This window comes from Nyctereutes procyonoides, unplaced genomic scaffold (genome assembly GCF_905146905.1).
Source record: "Nyctereutes procyonoides isolate TBG_1078 unplaced genomic scaffold, NYPRO_anot_genome, whole genome shotgun sequence".
Classification (NCBI taxonomy): domain Eukaryota; kingdom Metazoa; phylum Chordata; class Mammalia; order Carnivora; family Canidae; genus Nyctereutes; species Nyctereutes procyonoides.
In genome coordinates this window covers 54,128,872-54,132,816 of record NW_026575052.1, presented here as the reverse complement: position 1 = coordinate 54,132,816, position 3,945 = coordinate 54,128,872, and the positions used below count along the sequence as shown (strand labels likewise).

The window sequence follows — 3,945 nt, the reverse complement described above, 5'->3', positions numbered from 1 at the left end:
TTGGTCACCTTGGGCCCCCATCACAGAACACCACACCCCACGGACCAGCCGCTTCAACCACAGACAGTTATTTCTCACATCTCTGGAGGCTGGAAGTCAGCTCAAGGTGCCAGCGTGGCCAGGCTCTGGGGAGAGAGCGCCCTTCCTGACTTGCAGACCACCGCCTTCTCACTGTGTCTTCACGTGGAGGGGAGAGAGAGAGCTGCTGTTTCTTCCTCTTCTTCCCAGGTCACCAGTCCTATGGGACCAGAGCCTCACCCTTATGACATTGTTTAACAATAGTTACCTCCTCAGAGAGCCCATCTCCAATCAAGGTGTCAACATGCACACTTGGGAGAAACATGATTCAGTCCCCAGCAGTCCCCTGGGCTGGAACAGACCAGGAAAGAGTTGGGCCAGTGTCATCTGGCTGCATGACAGCGAGGCTGGGATACCTTCAGGGATATGAAGTCCAGGCCTTCCAGAGGCCAGTGTTACATTGTCAGATGTAAAACCTTCAGAGACTGACTGCCAGTGACCCCACCTCCAGAATTTGTTCTTGTTTCCTCCACAGGCCTTTGCTTTTCATCCCAACAATCAAAAATGGCCCCCAAAACCATTAAGGAGATGAGAGTTATAATCTCTGCCTTCACACACACGTGATTTCCAAAGACAGTGTTGTTACACGAAAACTCCTTGAGATGACTTTTTGGTCGTGGTTCTCTATTATTTGATGACGCCACGTAAGAGATCTCCTGCAGAGGCTGACCTGCACACTGAAGACGTGGGGCTTCTTCCCCTCAGGCCCCTGTCAAAATCATATGCTCATAAAAGCAGGGATTTGGGTGTGTTGGCTCATGTTGCAACCGAGGGGCCCAGAATACAGCCCCTGGCACCCAGCTCCCGCACTCGGGTTCGCAGGACAGATGGCTGACATGCCCACAGCACGTGTGCTCCTGAGCACCTTCTCATCCTCGTCACCCAGGAAGGGCACTGTTGGCCCAGATACTTAAAATGGCTTTGTGTGTGGAGTTAAAATGGATGTATCTGGGCTGCTCTTCACCAGCCACAGCCAACAGCGAAACACCAGTGCTTAGATATTCATTGAGTAAAATCGTAGAGAAATGAGTCAGCGGGATTTGAATACCCTGAGACAAGAGGGAAAGATTTTTATGAGAAAAGTGACATTTTCGAAGCAGCATTTAAAGACCCATCTGGCCATCATGCAAAGCATTCACGAGAACTGGAGGGAGGCGTGTGGCCCAAGGATGAAGATGGGAGTACAGATGGGCCAGACACAGGGAGGGCCAAAAATAGGACAGTGGCTGTGGGGATGGACAGGCTGCTATGGACTGATCTGAGGGTCGCTGAGAAGGAAAAGGCTCTTCAGGTCTTTAGAAAGTGAGGGAAGAAAACGTGCTCTCGGGATCTCAGGCTTATGGGCTTGGGAGAGAGAGGTCACCATTACCAGGTGAGAGGAGTGACAGCTTTCCTGCCACCTTGGCAGTTCCCATCACAGAAAGTCTGAGTCCTAAAGAGTCCCACCACCTGCTAAGGCCATAGAGCACTGAGAGAGTCAAGAGAGAGGGATGGGGGGAAGAAGGCTGAGGAGGCATCTGGGCTCTACTTGGGTGTACCAAGCACTAGGACGTGACCCTCTCTGTGCTGCCTTATGGGTCAGACACTGAGAATCTGGAGGAGGAAGGACGTCGACAGGCCCACATGTCCCCTAAGCCCTGTCCTGACTTCCGAATGGCCAGCGGAGGCTGCACCAGCCTCTTTCTGGGCTCTGCTTTGACATCCCCTTCTAAACAACTTTCAAACACATTTATTTATCCATTTGTGTTAAAACAAACTCTTGTATAAAAGCAGATCAAAGTCAAGTGGTCCAATTTATACAACAGATCAATGGGGGTGGGGGGAGTGGGATGTGCAGCATCGCACCTGCCGGGCCAACTCGCATCCTCTCTGCAGACCAACTCGATGCCTCTGCAGATTCTCAGCTTCCAGAGGCAGAACCATCATGTCGTCATTTGTTAGCAAGGAATGGGAAAAATACAACATGACGAATCTCTTCCAGGTCCTGAAGTAGTTGAAATGACCCCCACCCTGACCCTGAAACACAATATTTAGATCAAGTTCATTGGGACAATTAATTGCAAAACATAAGAAGTAACTTTGAAGAAAATAGAGTCACATGGACTTCCAGAGACTAAATATTCCAATAGCATTTTATTAGGAGGAGCAGGGAAGAACCACTAATAAAAATGCGTAGTAGCATTGCCTATATGGACATCCTGCAACAAGATCTCTGTCCCCCAGGCAGACATTTGGAGTTGCTTTTCCAGGAGCGATGGCGCGCCTTGCTGTGACCCAACAGTATACTTTTGCAAAGTGGTTGGCCAACGTTCTGGAATGTAGTCTATGGCTTTTCAATGAATTCTTTCCTCTGAGCAAACAAGCTGGCTCGAGAGGTACTGCACACATGGTCACTTATTCCCATTAGCAACCCCAAACAAGCAAATGGCCCTACCCAAACAGTAGGAGAGGCTAGGTTATTTTTAAATGTGCTCAGTTTAACATGTTTCACAATTAGTGATTTCCCAACAACACAAAGAATTGTACAACCGTTAAAATTACACGAGAATTCAAAGGAAGGCAGACCAAGTAGGGAAAGAGGCAACAGAGGGCAGTTCACGTGTTATAAATGAATGAAAATAACAAATTCCTATTTAGAGAGACTATTTCCATTTTTGTCAAGTCCTAGTAAAAGCTAGTGGAGGAAGCAAAGAGTTACGAGTTTTGGTGAGGAATACATTCATCTCGTGTTTTTCTCCCAACAGGCTTCTTGTGTTAAAAATATGTATGCTCCAAACGAGCTTTGAGGAATGTGTCTGTGAAGGCAGCCTGATTATAAAGCCCAGGAGATCGCAGCAAGCCAGAGACGAGGAGGTTTCTTGGTTTCCCAGGATGGCAGTGCCTGCTGAGTCGGTTCAAGTCAACAGGACGTGGCTGGAATCCCACAGTCCCAGTCCCCATGCAAGGGGGGCATCCCTAGATACGGAGGGGGGCGTCCAGCCCCAGCCACAGATGTCTCACACGGACATCCAGCATCACCAGTACAAAATGTTATCTGGTGGAAAACAAAAAGAAATTTACATTAAGTCCACATTTTTATTTCTCAATTTTCAATCATTACCCCTGATTTTTACACAGGCTTTCCACAAGCCCTTTCCTCTGGATATCACCCGAAATCAGCAGTTCTCACGTAGTTCAAGGATAGGAACGGACCTGGCTTTTCACGCTTGACTTGGTCTCATGACAAAATAACCAACGAGCCAACGTTATGATGAGCCTTGCTTTATAAAGAGACTTGGCAAGTATTACCTGAAGGAACCATCACTTACCTGTGAGATAATCATTTCTCGAACCATCCCTTTCATCTATAAATGAGGAAATGAGTCAGCTTTGCTAAGTGTTACCTCATCATCGCTGCCTTGTTATTCAGAGGGAATAGGAGCACATTTTGTTACTCACACAAACCTGGGATCACCGAGTGTCCAGGGCCTGTTGTTACCTCCTCTTCAAACAACTACAGGTTCTGTTGTCAGAGATCTTAACTGTCTCTCTGGTTGGAAGAGCGCCCGGCCGGTCACAAGATTGCATGACTCATTGCAACTGCTCAACTTTAGCTAAGCACAGAGCTGAAAGACCGAAATCAGCTCTGTGATGTCATCTCTTTTCTATGTATCTTTAACATAGTTGAGATACAGGGGTTGTTGAGTAAGTCAGAAAGCTTTCAAATGAGAAGAATGTGTCTCGAATGCTTAGGAAAGCAAACCATCTGGGGTTATGTTTGATTACAAACAGGAAACCTGCGCCAGGAATCCGGGTGTGTGGTCTTGGCCGACACAAAGTATTCCACAAGGTTTTTTAGGATCGCCGAGCTGGTCACCTGGGTTGGTC

General features: G+C 47.7%; 1 long non-coding RNA gene across 2 annotated transcripts; it reads right to left on the bottom strand.

Annotated features, from left to right (window-relative positions):
* Positions 1 to 2,196: 2,196 nt before the first annotated feature.
* LOC129513929 (uncharacterized) lies at positions 2,197 to 3,592 on the bottom strand. Of its 2 annotated transcripts, none has more exons than XR_008665325.1 (2): positions 3,523 to 3,592; positions 2,197 to 3,112 (listed from the first exon to the last, which is right to left on the bottom strand). It is a non-coding gene; the product is annotated as an uncharacterized LOC129513929 (long non-coding RNA). The 2 variants fall into 2 exon arrangements; XR_008665326.1 differs by lacking the exon at positions 3,523 to 3,592 and adding an exon at positions 3,387 to 3,522.
* Between the last annotated feature and the right edge of the window lie 353 nt (positions 3,593 to 3,945).